The sequence below is a fragment of the Chrysemys picta genome, chromosome 1, assembly GCF_011386835.1.
Source record: "Chrysemys picta bellii isolate R12L10 chromosome 1, ASM1138683v2, whole genome shotgun sequence".
Lineage (NCBI taxonomy): Eukaryota > Metazoa > Chordata > Testudines > Emydidae > Chrysemys > Chrysemys picta.
Window position 1 is genome coordinate 269,841,494 of NC_088791.1, and position 17,356 is coordinate 269,858,849.

The 17,356-nt window shown below is 41.7% G+C and overlaps 1 long non-coding RNA gene across 1 annotated transcript; it reads left to right on the plus strand.

The window, feature by feature from the left end:
- The first annotated feature begins 3,749 nt into the window (after nt 1-3,749).
- LOC135980840 (uncharacterized) lies at nt 3,750-17,074 on the plus strand. The gene is made up of 3 exons (XR_010597736.1): nt 3,750-6,695; nt 14,387-14,466; nt 15,328-17,074. It is a non-coding gene; the product is annotated as an uncharacterized LOC135980840 (long non-coding RNA).
- The last annotated feature ends 282 nt before the right edge of the window (nt 17,075-17,356 follow it).

Consider the following 17,356-nt stretch of genomic DNA (forward strand, 5'->3'; position numbering starts at 1 on the left):
TGATGGCTTTTTAAAAACCTTTCATATAAATGCATTTCCAGTGTCTATCAATTTACCTTGGAGACACATTTAAGCACGTTGAACCACATTCTTTTGTCTACGGTTGGAGACCTTATGTCCTTCCTGGTGTGCATTTTAAATACATGTTTTCAGCACACATTTATAATTCTTTGTACACAGCCTGGCAAAAATATGAATGATCAGCGAGTGATGAGTTTTCCAATGATATATTGCATGCTACCTTTTGTGTTTATATATACGGGGGTGGGGGACTACACCATAAAAATTAAAATATTAGAGGCGCCATGGGCCTGATTCTCCAATTCCTTGCCCCCCCCCACTTGTGTAGTCATTTATATCTGTGCAAAGTTTGTGTTAGACATTACCATTGGTGTTGGTGGAGAATTCTGACTGGGTGCTTTTTTATACACCCTTAGCACAGTTGCAGAGAACTACAAGAATTACAAAGCAGTAGACAAGCAGGCCCAACATTCCCTAATTATTGTTTGATACCCATTTCTTTTTTACATAATAACAAATAGTACAGACACTAAAATTCCTGTACCCTCACCTATGAATGGAAATTTTGTTCTGTGACCACTTCCTCTGTATTAAAGGGTCTATGATCTTGTACTCAATGCAAAGGATGGTGTGTTTTCTCATTAAAATGAGCTCCCACTGAGGAGTTTGGATTATGATCACCAGTGTGGACTTTCAATTGTCCAGTTTTATTTCAGCACTATTTACACCATCTCACATGGTGTATCTCAACATGTACATCATGCAGACAGGAGTGTAAGGAGTGTATTCTTTCATTTCCAAATGTTCACCACTGTGTGGATGTGTGAATGGGTCTGATTCCATTAATGAGCACTGCTTAGCTTTTCTGCAATAAAAACATGTACTTTCAAATGTATGTTTCAGCCTCAGGCTTTTTATTTTCCTGTGTGCAAGGACTGTCTTTCTTTGTAGTAATGCTTAGGCCAGCTTTATAATGTTTGTTAAAAAGCAAGTGGCATGGTGTTCAAATACAAAATGGATTGAAAAGGGTGGGGTCTGACTGACAAGCAAGGCTTAAGTGAATTGAATACTCACAAACAGTGCTCGATTGACAGCTTTGAAAGATGAAGTCATGCTCAAGAGGAAAACAACTACTGCATTTGGCAGATTTCACATGCTGCTGCGGCCAATGTGCCTCCAACCTGGCATGGAGGGACAATCTCTAGAGGTGGGAGGATTGTTCAGTTTCCATGCCAGTTCAGTCATTGGCTTCTGAGAATGCTGAAATCAGCATGTCACAATACGTTCACCACATTGTGTGGATTGAATAAGTTCTTTTTTAGGCTAGGTTATCATTTAAATGTAATTTTACTGGTTACTTTTCTTTCTGTAACAATCTTTACTTGGGATTTTGTTGCCAAGGTCTCCATTTCACTTGATATATATCAAATGAAAACATGTTTTTAACATGTATTAAAAGACACAAAAGAAATGATAGCATTTTTAAAAAAGATAAACATTTCAAGTAAATCCTTATTTTATCTATTCCACTGTAACTCCAAGATCATGCCAGCGGCAGATGGCCAGGCACTTACTGGTATCAGATAATCAGTTTCAGCTTGCCTGACCAATTCATTGTACCCCAACCCATTATGGTTATAATCTGTATCTAAAGGGTGTTATGTAAGATATCTCTGGAAAACTAATAACTCACTGATCATTAATATTCTTACATAGTACATGTGCAGGGTGTGTACAAAATGTTATGAATATGCTTTTGAATAAGATTCTTAAAATGTGTTTGGCAAGCACTGCAAAAACACAGTCTGCCTTAGACAAAAGAGTACATATTTGATTCTCTGATCAGACCAGTCTTTAGGCAAAGAGGATGAAGGTCAATTTTTACATATTAGGTGACGTCATAAATATCTACCTGCCTCCAAAGAAATTGAGCAAGGTGTGACCAAAAACAGTGGAGGCTCCATTTACACAGAAATTAGCACACTAGAGGAAGGGAAGAATAGCATGAGGTCATCCTGCCTTTTGAAGCAAGGTCAATGAACTTTGTGAAATATGCTTTTAAAAGTTTTACTGGACTATAAAGGGAGGGTCAGAGAATTGTTATCCCTGGCTAGGCAGATGCAAGGAAACAGGGCTCTTGCAACCTGAGAAAGGTGAGTCCTTCGAGCAAGGGGGTTTGAAGTCTGTGGGAACTGAATATATGTGACAAACACATCTTGAACAAAGATTGTACCTTGCTAGGGTTTAGTTTTAGACTTTTAGATGTGTGTTTTCACTTTTATTTGCTTGCAACCCTTTCTAGTTTTGTTCCTTTTAGTTGGCATCACTTAACCTATGTCCTATTTGTAAGCAGAGTCAGGATGAGCTCTACCCTGACATCTGGTGGTGAATTATGGCGAGTGTGGAAAAGAACTCCAGGGGCTGATCTGGTTTGCATAGGCACACCCACTCGCCTGGCATGAAACAACAGCAACTCAAAGTGGTTACTTTGGCTGGTGTGGGATCCCCAGTTTCTCTATTATTGGTGCAGGAAGAATAAAGTTTTGTTACCCTGATTCTGTGAATCAAGGCCAGTGGAACTGTTGTATGACAGAAGGACTGAGTGAGTCCTTCACCATTACCTAAGTAGCACTTGCTTGACAAGGGGCATGGGTTACAAAACCCAGTGAATGGAGAGAGGATGGGGAAACGTATTTATACCTGATGGTATGGGCCCTCTTTGAGGGTTTGAAACACCAATTGCACTACCTCCTCTCTCCACTGTTGAATGTCAGAGCTAACTTTGATTCCATTAGGAGTCTAGTTACAGGCTGCTGAGCTGAATTCACTTTGGGCCAATGGTGCACTAGCACTGGGGCTCCCCTACTATGAGCTGAAATTGCTAAGAGCTGAAATCACAAAAGAGCTAAGGTTATTAAGAGCTGAGATCACTGAGACTGTGTTAACTAGTGGGGGAGCCTGAAGCTATATTGCTAAGCGGCTGGCGGAGCAGCTAGCAGAGTGGAGCCTCACGGGGACGGTTGGAGCGGAGCTGAGCGACTCACAGGTTGGTGGGCGGAGCGGCTGGAGAAGCAGCGAGCAGAGCAGAGCGGAGCCTTGTGGGAGCGGCCCAAGGAACAGCTGAAGTGGAGCAGAGCTGAGCGGCTGCCAGAGCAGTTCGTGGACGGCGGGAGCGGCTCACGGGACAGCTGGTGGAGTGGAGTGGAGCGGCTCGTGGAGAAGGCTGCGGCGGAACCCCACGGAGAGGCAGCCAGTCGGCCTCGGATCACGTAAGGTGCCCCTTAACACCCTGCGTGCCTTCCCCCCCCCCTGCTTGAACTCTGGGGCTGCACTGACCAGGGACAGAGACTTTGGGGGGTTGTTGGACTTTTGGGACTTTGGTGATCCTTGGGTTGCTGGACCCAAGAGACTCTGGGGTTGTTGGACTTTTGGGACTTTGGTGATTCTTGGGTTGCTGGTCTCAAGAACCAAAGGGAAAGGACACAGCCCCATTTGCTGGGGTGGGTTTTTTGCTCATGAAGCCTGTTTGTGTTGTTTTTCCAATTTAATGCTGATGTCGTTTACCTCATGTTATTAAACATTTTCTGTTACACTCAGACTCCGTGCTTGCGAGAGGGGAAGTATTGCCTCCTAGAGGCGCCCAGGGGGTGGTATGTAATTGTCCCAGGTCACTGGGTGGGGGCTCGAGCAGGTTTTGCATTGCGTTATTGAAACGGAACCCCTAGATACAGAACCCGGCCCTTGTTGCTGCCAACTTAGATGGGCAGAAGGGTTACATTTTGTTAAAAGATTTGTGTTATTTTTCTATAAACCAAATCAATGCTATGTTTAAAAGGAAGGGTGCATTTATCCTAGTTAAGTTATTGATCTATGAGGTGCTTTTATGTCTTTAGAGGAACAAACAAACCTTATTTCTCTGAACTGTCCAGGCAAAGGCTGGAGTTTACAGAACACAGGGTTTGAGGGAAAATCAGGGTTTGGGGGAAATGAGGATGTGTTGGGGTCACTCTACAAGTAGTAGCAAAGGCTGGTGGAAGCCACAATGGGGCTGTGAGGTTGTAGACAGGCTGCTGGCATCAGAGCTGCTGAACCACAGTTGACTAGCACACTGATACTTAGGGTGTGAGCTGTGAGCTTGTAGGCTGGTGGTAAGCATCCCAATTGGAGAGCTACAGCAGCAAAGCATTATGAAGCACCTAGAGTTTCAGGGCAAGTGGTGACACTGTCCCTTACTGGTCTGGATTGAACCCTGAAGCCTGTGACACCCATCTACCCTGGCCCCTGCCTTTCCCTCCCCTTCCTGTCTTCTAAACCCTTGTTTCACACACCTCATTTACATTAGAAAGGGTTTGTTATAGGGATACTGGCAAACTCTCCTTATAGAATCATAGAATATCAGGGTTGGAAGGGACCTCAGGAGGTCATCTAGTCCAACCCCCTGCTCAAAGCAGGGGTTGTTACTTGCTATAGTTTGTAGTGTAGACCAGGCTAAAGTCTCTTGGATAACTACCTATATCGCCTAAATTATCATAGTAAGTGAACACCTTATAACATTTAATGTATTTATCCTCACAACATCCCTGAGAAGTAGGAAAGTGCTTTCACCCATATTGTACAGATTAGGTAAAGAGATTGTTGCTCAGACTCTGTGAGAGGGGAGGGTTTTAAACTTGTTTCTCTTAAATCCCAGGCTAGGACCTGAACTCATTATACCACCCTCCCTCTCTGTCCTGGATGGACATTTCCCTTCTGGTGCTACTATTTGTAGTTTTGCCTTTTTCCAATTTTTTTTGTTTAATATTTGTAATGAAAGGGAGAATTTCAGCCTAAAATGAACTGTCATTTCCCTGTGCTGTCTGCTTGGGGATGTCAATTCATAAATGAACGCAAAGGGTTTTACAGTTAGAAAAAAGAACTAAAATTTAAACTGTCATTTGTAACCAATTTGAAGTTCCAAAGTCCTTTTTTTTTTTTTTAACTAGTAGATGTACCTTCATTGTGGCTTCTGGAGGTGGCTCGCGGATGGGGTCAATTTTGTTTCATTAATGTTTAAACACTTTCAGTAGGCATTGGCGCAGCACTGCTCGAGACTTTTCTGGTCACCAGGGCTGACATTAGTTTTCACTGTATTATTTACTTTGCACACCACTGTCATTCACTGGAAGTTTTCCCATGCTGCAGGCACACCAGCCCAGATTCACACTATTAAAGGAATAGGCCTGTGATCCACATGCCAGCAAAAGCAATACACAGGATTGCATTGTTTTTAAAAAAATTTTTTAGCTTTTATACAATTAATAATTCAAAACACAAAGCAAAACAACCTTTCCCCCTCCCAATATAGTGGAAGGTATTACTTAAACATTTAAGCTAAACGTATTAACTTGTACTTAAACCCATCTAGGCCTGAGTTTCCCTGCCCCCCCCCCCCTTGTTTTTGGAGGGTGGGGAGTGGGGGAAGTGGGCTTTTGCATTTTTCACTATGTTTAGAGTACCCACTGGGGGCTCAGAACATTTATTAGCCCTGATTTGCTTACGGCTTGCTTAGGACACATGACCATTATTAATTTTGCCAGTAAGCACATATTTCACTCGGAAGTGGTCAATTTTTAGTAACACAGGGACAATCCCATTGAATATTCTGACTTCTGCAAAGCGCAAACTAGTGCCAAAATCTCCTTTTCTCAGGGAGTAAACCCACTCTCTACTTTCCTTAAAGTTTTGGATTCATAAGCCATGGGGCAGAGCCCTATTCTATGGCTTCGACTCAGCACAGTTTCCATTCCCCTTTTTGTAGTTGCCAGCGCAGCACAAACATTGTTTTACTCTGCTCCCTTTTTTAACAATTTATGTGGCAGGGCTGCCTTTTTTTGAAAATCCCTTAATAAAATCTCTGGTGAAATTACACCATGCCCAGATAGGATCTAAAAGCCGTGACATCTGTGGGAGCTGAAAATTTAAGAATCAGCTCCAGTTTTTGTTAATCAGGGAAATGTCCCTCCTATCCCAAAGTCACTCTAAAGTAATTAACTTGTTGGGAGCATAGCTGGCCTTTTGGGGGGCTTACTTTAAACCCAGTTTCCTGATTTTATTGTAATGCCCTATTTAATACCTTTAATATTTTTTTTTTGTTTGACTGTAAAATCTCACTGTCTTTTTCAGGGATTTTCTTCCACAGCTTGACTACATGAGCATGAAAAATACTAGGGCTATTTTTTTAGCCAATGGGGACCCTGGAAAAACACATCTGCTTCCCTTGAAAGGTAAAAGCGAATTTGGTAATAGCTGTCATGATGCAAAGGGATAGCAAAGAAAGCATTGGTCAAATTCAAAATTGAAAACCACTGGGCCCCTCGTACAATGGAGGCCATCACTTCCTGATACTTAACCACAACGGGGTCTGTCATAAATATAAAGGGAAGGGTAACCACCTTTCTGTATACAGTACTATAAAATCCCTCCTGGCCAGAGGCACAAAATTCTTTTACCTGTAAAGGGTTAAGAAGCTCAGTTAGCCTAGCTGGCACCTGACCAAAAGGACCAATAAGGGGACAAGATACTTTCAAATCTGGGGAGGAGGAAAAGGTTTTGTTTTGTCTGTTTTTTGTCTGTCTGTGCTGTGTGCTTGCCGGAGACAGATCAAGAAGGCAAGCAATCCAACTCAATTAGAATTAGTAAGTAATAATAAGGAAATGTGTTAGCTTAGTTTTATTTTGGCTTGTAATTTTACTTGTCCAGAGGGAGGTTTTGTCTCTGGTTTTGTAACTTTAAGGTTTTGCCTAGGAGAGATCCTCTATGTTCTTGAGTCTTTTGTTATTCTGTAAAGATTTTACAGAGGTAATTCTTTTACCTTTTCTTTAATTAAAATTCTTCCTTTAAGAACCTGATTGATTTTTCATCATTTTAAGATCCAAGGGTTTGGGTCTGTGTTCACCTGTACCAATTTGTGGGGATATTATTCTCAAGCCTGCCCAGGAAAAGGGATGTAGGAGCTTGGGGGGATATTTGGGGAGGGTAGGGCTCCAAGTGGCCCTCCCTAAATGTTTGTTTAAATCACTTGGTGGTGGCAGAGTTACTTAATCCAAGGAATTGGGGAGTGTTTAACCTAAGATGGTAGAAATAAGATTAGGGGGTCTTCATGTGGGTCCCCACGTCTGTACCCTAAAGTTCAGAGTGGGGAGGGAACCTTGAAAGGGGCCATCAGTGGGGTTACCCAACTAAGGGGCCAAAAATCAATTACAAGCCTTCAAATTCTGCCTTTACTTTTAAGGACTGGCCAATGGGCAGTGTTATTGGTCTTGACTGTTCCATGAAAACTCCTTGGCTTAAAAGCCCATCAATTGTTTTTTTTTTTTAGGCTGGCTTTTGCTTTCTTTGGATACTTATACTGCTTCTGGGGTGGGGGTTCAGGGTCTATAACTAGGATTTTTGCTTTAATTGTACCCCATTTTATTTTATTTTTGACCAACATTTCCTGTTGTTTTTTGCAATTGCCAGAACAGCTGGGGGGCTATATAGCAACTCCAGTTCTTTGGAAGCCTTAGGGGCTGCTAGTCCATAGCTTCCTGAAATCTCCATTGGCTTCAGGGTGTGCTAGGAGGCATTTTTCATAGGACCCTGTTAACAAAATTAACTAACCTTTTTAATTTTTAATATATTCATTTTTAGGATTAAAAAACAAATTATTAAGCCAAATTCCAAATTGCCCTTTATTTATTTATTTGTATGTGATGCAGAATATTCCTGCAAAAGGAACAACACTTTGTGCCTTATTAAACCTTTGTAAGGTTTTAACTTTAGCCAGAGATTCAAATGGGTTTTTATTCTGGGTACTTATAAAGGAATAAGTGGGACCTGTGTTTAACAACAAATTTTGTCCTAACATTCTTCTTTTAAACTCCACATAAACAGTGAATTTACTCCACCCATCCTTGTACAAATCAGGGGATCTAGGGGGTGCCCGACCTCCCTAAGGGAGGCAATGGCAAGCGTAATCTGAGTCTTCTTTTCATGCTCAGCCAGTCTTAACAAAATTTCCAGGGTGGACAAGTCTTCGGAGCCATCTTCAAATTTCAACATGCCAGGGATTAGGGGCTCTGTCCTGACTTTTGTAGGACCTGCCTTTTTTTTAAGCCCTTGCATTTTTTAAAGTTTTATTTGTGAGAGCTATTGCTTTAAATGAGTTTGCTTCATGCAAAGCCACAAATCTTTATGACCATGGAAATAAATGGCAATGGGCCTGACTCTCTCGCTCACTTTTTTAAAAATAATGTATTACTTTTTGTAAAACTGCTTCCAAGGAGGATTAGTAGCAACATTTCTTATTCTTGGCAACCATATTTTCAAGGACAGGTAAAATACTTTCAGTAAAGTAAATGTAGCTGTGGCTTTAATACTTCACTTTTAAAATTAAAACATACAAAAGAAAAATGGTGGGGGAGAGTGAGGGAGAAGAGGGGGAGAGGGGACAGAAAAAGGGGAACATGGGGGAGAGAGAAGAATTTAGGAGGGAAGGGAAACTTAAGTGAAGAAAAACTACAGAGAACAGCAAGAAATCTAGAAGTGGGGCTGCTTGGGTGAAAGCATCTAGGAACCCACACCCCTAGCCCTTATCCTGGCTCTGAGAGGAGAGTGGGAGTTCCTACCACATCTGCTGGAGTGAGATGGTGCCAGCTATCTTTGCCAGTCACCCCAAGGCTGTGCTCCAGGTTAGCAGGCCAACCAATTTCCCCATAACTCTAGTCTGGTTAGGGGAAAAGGGCCTGTCTTCTACCCATTTTCCCTCTCCTTGGTTACTCCATTGGGAACTAATCTTCTTCATTGTGGGGATTATACGTGTGGCAGTCTGCGGCGTTTCCAGCATTTCAAGCAAGGAATGATATGGGGACTGCCCAGAAGAGCCCAAAGGAAAGGGAAGCTCATGGGGATTATTCCTTTATTATTATAATAAGAAGGATACAAATCAGGGTCCTCCTCTTACCCATCCCTCCCTTCCCAGACTATGATTCCTTTGAATCATAGTCACTATTTCCTTCTTTTTTCCCTACATGGCTCTGCGAGCACAACTTTGTCTCAAACATTCCCTCTTAATCTGCCTGGGTTTTATCCTGAGAATCCTTCAGTAAGGCTTTCATAATTCCTTCACTTTTCCTTGTTTGCTGTTTTAATTCAACACTTCCTTCTCTGTTTCACTCACTGCTTCTGCAGTGCTGCTATTTGAGCTGCCCTCAGGCTGGATGCTTTTTTGGTGTTTTTTAATTTTATTTTTTAATTTTCTTTAATTTGCCTTTAACTGATTTATTTATGTATTACCATTGGTACCATTTGCTTATAGAGCTGCAGGAATGCTCCAGTTCCGGTAAAGCTCCCAGGCTTCCAGAGACCATTACCATGCTCCTATACAAAGTCAGTCAAGCTGTTTCCCAAAATCATTTCCAACTATTCTTTCTTTTCAGATTTTCCTTCCAATATAATTCCTTAACCAGGCCACCAGTCTAAGGTCCTGAGTACCAGTAATGAAATATATCCGTAAATTGACTCACAGACCATGACATGGGGAAATTCCATGTCCTCCCCTCTTGCACAGCACAGCAAACCCCATGCAACAATTATTCTCTTCCTCTCCACCTTTTTTACCACTCCTGGGTGGCTCACCATATCTGTTACATGGAGTTTCTCAGAAATCACAGAAATGGTAACTTAGCTGTTTCTTTTTATGCAGTGTTAGGAATAAATCAGTGGAGGGCACAGCACATCTGTCTGATAAATTATTGATACATACCAGGAGTGCATTTATTTAAAACTACTTTTTATTAGATTGTAAGCACATACACACACATATGATGAGGTAGTAGAACATTTTAAAACAAGTATGTTTATATAGAATTAAGAAATGGATTTGAAGGATCAGCAGCCAGCCTCTCAGGAGGCCTCATCCCCTGGCTAAATGCCAGGGAACGTAGCTGTCATTCTTGCCCAAAGAAAGCTTTTTTGGACTGCTTCCAAAGCATATTTTTTGCCTAATTTTCTATAGTTAACTTTAACCAAAACACATAACCGGTAGTGATTTTTAGTAGGTTACCAATTTGTTTAATGTTAGTAAAACTCCTTGTTGTTTTGTACTATTAATAAAGAGGCCCATGATTATGAGTTGATAGGTTCAAACATCAAATTTACAGGCATTGTATAGTCTGTAATTATGGGCAAGGGAAAGAAGCTCACAGGAAATTTTTCAACTCTCCTTACCTGTTTATATCCACCCCTAATTCTACCACACATTTTTATTCCACTAACCACAATCTAGGCCCAGACATCCAGTTTAGTGAAATGAAGCATGATTCATCAAGCAAAACTTATTAGTCTCCTCTCCTAGCCCAGTGGTTCTCCACCTGTAGTCTGTGGACCCCTGTAGGTATGCAGATTATATCTAAGGGAGCCACAAAAGGTGACTATGAAAATAAAGTTTCAGATCCCAGAAAAGGCATTCAGTTTTTCTGATAAATCAAATGTATGTGAATACTCCCACCTAAAGGTCAAAACTTGGCAGTGCTGTCCTTACCATAGAAGCCCATAGTTTAGCGCCCTTTCTAACACTGTGTCAAATGCCGTGCTGAGCACAGGCAACACTTGTAGTTGAATTCTTAGTTTTCAGTCTAAGTCTTCTATAGTAGGGGTCTATTGATCACAGGTTGAATTTTGAAAGGGGTTCACATCTCCATTTGACATTCTTTAGGGTCCGCAAATGAAAAAAAAGACCTTGCCCTTAATTGTAAAACAATGTCCTAGCCCAGGGATCGGCAATGTTTGGCCCGCGGCCCGCCAGGGTAAGGCCCCTAGAGGGCCAGGCCGGTTTGTTTACTTGCCGCGTCCGCAGGTTCAGCCGATCGCGGCTCCCACTGGCCGTGGTTCACCACTCCATGCCAATGGGGGCTGCGGGAAGCCGCGGCCAGCACATCGCTCAGCCCGCACTGCTTCCTGCAGCCCCCATTGGCCTGGAGCAGCGAACCGCAGCCAGTGGGAGCCGCGATTGGCCGAACCTGCGGATACGGCAGGTAAACAAACCGGGCCAAATGTTGCCGACCCCTGTCCTAGCCTAACAATATGCCTATGTAAAAAAATAAAATAAAACAGTAACTTTTTTTCATCAGTCTTTTTCTGTATCTTATTTCAAAGGAGTTTGAAACCATATTGATTTTAGAGGGATTAATTTAGTGCCTAAAGTATTTTGATATTTTTGACAAACTAGAATGCCTGCCAGTCCTTTGGTAGCCCTTTGAAGTTGTTATGGCTCAGGAATAGCCCAGCCATTTCAAATATAAATTTGTGCTTGTATTTTTTCCAATTGGAGTGGAGTTCTAAAATATTCAGCACTGAAAGGAAATAGGAAGTTGTTTGAATGAAGAACATCTTTGATATAAAACTTGGCTCTTCTTGAATTAGACAGCAGTAAAGGGGAAAAGTGATGATATCTCAAGTTGAAGGCAAAATGAAAACTATTAAATAAAGGAAGTGGAAAGTTTTAGTGTGATTAAGTTTCAATAATAAATGCTTCTGTAAAAGATACACTTCTTCAAGATTCCGACTTGCTTTGGCTGTCAGCTATAGTATAATAGCTGCAGTTTTCTGTTTGTGCCCCATATGTGAAAGGTTAAAATACAGAATTACTTTCACCCATTTATTGTTGATTCAAGATCCCAGGATATAGAAGACACTGTCCAATAAATAAAAGGAAAAATCCTACAGAAGAGCATAGGCTTGGATTAGCAAAGCCCTTATCCAGATAGGTTTCAGAGTAGCAGCCGTGTTAGTCCATATCCACAAAAAGAACAGGAGTAATTGTGGCACCTTAGAGACTATCAAATTTATTTGAGCATAAGCTTTTGTTGGCTACAGCCCACTTCTTCAGATGCATAGAATGGAGCATATAGTAAGGAGATATATATACACATACAGAGAACATGAAAAGGTGGGAGAAAAAACTTTTGTAAATTAGACACCATCAATTTAGGCTTGAATGAAGACTGGGAATGGCTGATCCATTACATACATTGAATCTATTTCCCCATGTTAAGTATTCTCACACCTCTTGTCAAACTGTCGGTATTGGGCTATCTTGATTCTCACTACAAAAGTTTTTTTTTCTCCTAATTAATTAGCCTCTTAGAGTTAGTAGGACAACTCCCAACTTTTCATGTTCTAAGGTGCCACAATTACTCCTGATCTTATCCAGATATTTAACTTTAAGCATAAGTGGTCTCATTCTTGCTCAGCTAAACGCTTAAATACAAAGACAATGAGACTACAGTAGATGCTTAAAGTTAAGTTGTTGAATTGGTGGTGTAGCTAAAGTAGGCAATTGAGCAAAATTATAGCAAAATTTATTCAATATAGGCAAGTACAAATAGAGGCACTTTGGAAGAAACAAAATGAATAGTCATATACATTGATGGATTCTAAATCAACTGCAGCTACTCAGGAATAGTTCTTGGCATTACTTCAGCAACTTAGACAATGACATGACTTTGAAAACATCTGCCAAAAGGACACAGAAAAAAAAACAAATAAGATGTTAGGTTGAATTAAGTTTGAATTAAGAAAGAGGATAGAGGATAATACTGAAAGTATTATAATGTCATCATTTACTTTGATGGTACATCCTCAATTTGAATGCTGTATTCAGTTCTCATCTCAGAAAGGATATAGCAGAAACAGAATAGTTTCAGGGAAGACTAACACAATTATTAGATTCATGGAATGCCTTTCATATGAGGATACACTAAAAAAGATTACAACTAAAGTTGGCAGAGGAGCGGTATAAGCAGTTATGTGATAGAGGCATACAAATGATGGTTCAGAGCTTCTGTTTACCTAATATTTACCTAATGACCATAATACTAATAAAAATATATCCAAGGAAACTAGAAGGCAAAATATTTAAAACTGAAAAAAGGGAAATTGGAAAGAAGGGATGAGGATTGTTTTACCATAACTACTGGGATTTGCTGGTCCAAACTGTTATTGATAGCAAGAGCTTACCAGGATTCAAAAAAAAAAGTATTAGATATTGACATGAATAATCAATATCCACAGCTATATTATATGATACAATAAACAGTATAAGGACATAAAATCCTCATGCCTCAGGGCATAAGTCAACTACTTACTGTTTGAGGTTAAGGAGAAACTCTTCTTATGCACATGCCTAACCTTAAGCACATGAGTAATCCCAATGAAAATCAATGGGATGAATAATGACCTAATCTTGTTCCATTAAAGTCAATGGAGGTATTGCTATTGATTTCAATGGGAGCATCATTAAACCCTCAGTACCTAAGTGTTCGCTAGCAGTCTCTACTAACAGGTTTGTTGCATCTTTCTTTGAGGCAGCATCTGTTATTGGTTATTGTCAAAGACAAGATACAGGACTACATGAAATGCAGAGTAGGGAGGTGCTGCTTGAAGCTGATTGTTATTTCCATTGTTTGCTCAGGAATATTACAGAAATGAAAGTAAAGCTGGTTGTGGACTGGGATTTTCAAAAAGCCAATATGAGCCCTGGTCTACACTATGAGGTTAAGTCGAATTTAGCCGCGTTAGGTCGATTTTATAAGCAATGCGTCTACACAACCAACCCCGTTCCAACGACCTAAAGGGCTCTTAAAATCGACTTCTGTACTCCTCCCCGGCGAGGGGAGTAGCGCTAAAATCAACCTTGCTGGGTTGAATTTGGGGTAGTGCAGACACAATTGGACGGTATTGGCCTCCGGGAGCTATCCCAGAATGCTTCAATGTGACCACTCTGGACTGCACTTTCAACTCCGATGCACTAGCCGGGTATAGAGGAAAAGACCTAGGAAATTTTGAATTTAATTTCCTGTTTGGTCAGCAAGGCGAGCTCAGCAGCACAGGTGAGCATGCAGTCCTCCCAGAATCGCAAATGAGCTCCAGCATGGACCGAACGAGATACACTGGATCTGATTGCTGTATGGGGAGAAGAATCTGTGCAGGCTGAACTCTGATCAAAAAGAAGAAATGCTAATATATATGCCAAAATCACACAGGGAATGGTGGACAGAGGCTACAACAGGGAAACACAGCAGTGCTGTGTGAAAGTTAAGGAGCTCAGGTAAGTCTATCAAAAGACAAAGGAGGCAAACTGTTGCTCCGGGTTAGAGCCCCATACTTGCCGCTTCTATGATCAGCTGCATGGCATTCTAGGGGGGGGGGGGACCCTATCACTAACCCATCACTGTCCATGGACACCTGCAAGGGGAGAGTCTCATGCAACAGGAAGAAGGATTTTGTGGATGGGGAAGAGGAGGAGGAGAATATGCAGGACAAGTGATGAATCCGTTCTCCCTGGCAGCCAGGACCTTTTCATCACCCTGAAGCCAATACCCTCCCATGACGGGATCCTGGACCCTGAAGCCAGAGAAGGCACCTCTGGTGAGTGCACATTTATAACTACAGTACAGGGTTTAAAAGCAATTGTGTTTAATGTTTGATTTGCCCTGAAGAATTAGGATGCATTTGTGGCCAGTACAGCTACTGGAAAATCTGTTAACGTGTCTGGGGATGGAGCAGGAATCCTTCAGGACATCTCCATGAAGCTCTCCTGGAGGTACTCTGAAAGCCTTTGCAGAAGGTTTATTTCGTCCTCCATGGTAGGACACTTTACGATGCCAAGCCAGTAGCAAGTAGTCTGGAATCATTGTAGCACAATGCATGGCAGCGAATGGTCCTGGTTTTTGGTCGCATTCAAGCAACATTCGGTCTATATCTTTTTGTGCCTCAGGAGAGTGATATCATTCATGGTCACCTGGTTGAAATACGGAAATTTTTGTAAGGGGACAGTAAAAGCACCCTGTTCATGCTATTTGTGCTTGGCAAAAAGGGATCATCCCAGAGAATAGCCACGTGTTGGGGTGGGTGGAGGTGTGTGCTGCACATCCACCTGAAAACCGCAGCCCCTCCTTTTAAATGGCAAATGCAACCGGCATTGCTTGCTGTCGGAAAGGAGGGCACTGCAATTTGAAACCATTCCCACACGTTATGAAGGCAGAAGAAGCCAACCCCTCATACCCTTTGGCTTACCATGGCTGCCTGGAAACTGAATTCTGTTGCCCAGCCCTGTGTGATGTGTCACCATACTGGCAGGCTCTCAATATAAAAGGCAAAATGTGATCTTGTACCTAAAGCACATGTGCTGTCTGCTGTCAATTGCTTGATTCACTGTGAAAGAGTCTCCCTTTTGTTCTCAGAAATGTATCATCTTAAATTTTACTCTCCCTTTTTATCCCCCTGCAGATGCAAATGTTTCTATGCTCCCCCTATCATGTCTGTCCCTGAGGTTATCGCAGATTAGAAGGCGAAAAAAATATACTCGCAATGACATTTTTTCCGAGCTCATGCAGTCCTCCTGCACTGTTAGGGCACAGCTGCATTCATGGAGGCATTCAGTGGCAGAGGCAAGGAAAGCATTAGGTGAGCTCAATGAGAAGAGGCAAGAGGCAATGCTGATGCTAATGGGGGAGCAAATGGACATGATGAGGCATCTGGTGGTGCTGCAGGAAAGCCAACAATAGCACAGACCGCCACTGCATCCACTGTATAACTGCCTGCCCTCCTCCGCAAGTTCCATATCCTCCTCACCCCAGATGCCCAAGAACGCTGGGTGCCGGGAAGCTAACCATGTGGACTGCATGCTTCCGATTCTCCAAGGCAGCCCTGTCATGTAGACTACCTAGGTCTGGGGACCTGGGTTTCTAGGGTCCACAGTTCCAGGGAAGGTTCAACCTTCCAGGGCTTCTAGACTCCCTGCCATGGAATCTGAAAGCCCTGGGACCTCTAAGGTGTGCTTTCAGGGTTCATGACCTCAGGGCAGTCCTGTGATGCAGACTGTCCCAGGCTGGGCACCCCAGAGCTTACTGACACCCGGCTGCCTGCTCAGGAGTTAGGCATGCCAAATACCTGAATAATTGGCCCAGGAATCTGAAAGGCCTGGGATCCTGTCCCCAGGGAGTCCACATGTTGGGGCTTCCCTTCAGCTGCAGACCCTGGGAACCCAAGCTGCAGCTGACTAAAACTGACATTTTTGTGAGTTTCAAGTTTTAATGTGCCTTTAAAAAATCAATTTTATCTAATATGGAACGACAAACACTTACACACTAGACATGATTGTGTTGCTATTGTATGTCTTCACTACAGGATGGGTGTACATTTGTTTGGGTGCCTTCACTGTGCATATTCATACATTAATATGTTTGGATTTCTTTTCAGTATTACTTTATCTCTGAATTTCTTAGCTTTACAATGCTTGTTTTGGAAATAATTACTACACTCTTGCACTGTTTTTACCTGATATATACACCTCTACCTCGATATAATGCTGTCCTCAGGAGCCAAAAAATCTTACCACGTTATAGGTGAAACCGCGTTATATTGAACTTGCTTTGATCCACCAGAATGCGCAGCCCCCCCCCCCCTCCCCGAAGCGCTGCTTTACCGCATTATATCCGAATTCATGTTATATCGGGTTGCATTATATCGGGGTAGAGGTGTACTCTCAAACCTAACCCCAGTTTAGGTAAGTTTTTATATAGGAACTAAGAGATCTTGTGAAGATAGCTGCAGTTGCAAATATTGGTACTCTTCATTGCCTTTTAGGAATGAGTTATGGAATCTCAAGCAGAACTAATGGTGATATATGAGAAGATCAAGCAGGGAACTTTAAGCTTTCATTTCCATTTGAAATAGCTGACAACACATCTCAGCAAGGTCCTCTGAGAAAGCAGTTCCTCTAGAAATGTTAAGTTCAATTACAGTAGACTCTGGCAATAGCATATTGCATGATTGTTATATGATGTTATATTTCATACAGACTTGTTTTTTTCAACAGTGGGTTTGATATTTAAAATTGTGCACTTACTTGAATATCTGTTATGAACTCTTAGGAGTAAACTAGCTCAGTAAAGGAAAACTGCACATCATAAGCATTTTTTCTTCAAGAAAGGCACTGTTTAAAAGATACTTACATACGTTAACTCACAGAGGTGTTGTGTGTCAATTAAAAACATTTTGAAAACAAAGTGGGATGTAAATGCTAAGCATTATTATATTATATAAATGTCATAATTTTTCACAGCATGATGCAGATACACACACTTCATGAATTTGTCTCTTGTAAGACTTGGTGAATCTGATATTTAGGGCAGACATAAGGGCACATAACTCTATGTCATGGAAACGTGTATTTTTGTCACTTAAGTTGCTGCATTCTCATCATATATATGTAACAGGCTTTGCATATTGATCATGATGCCATAACTATACTATA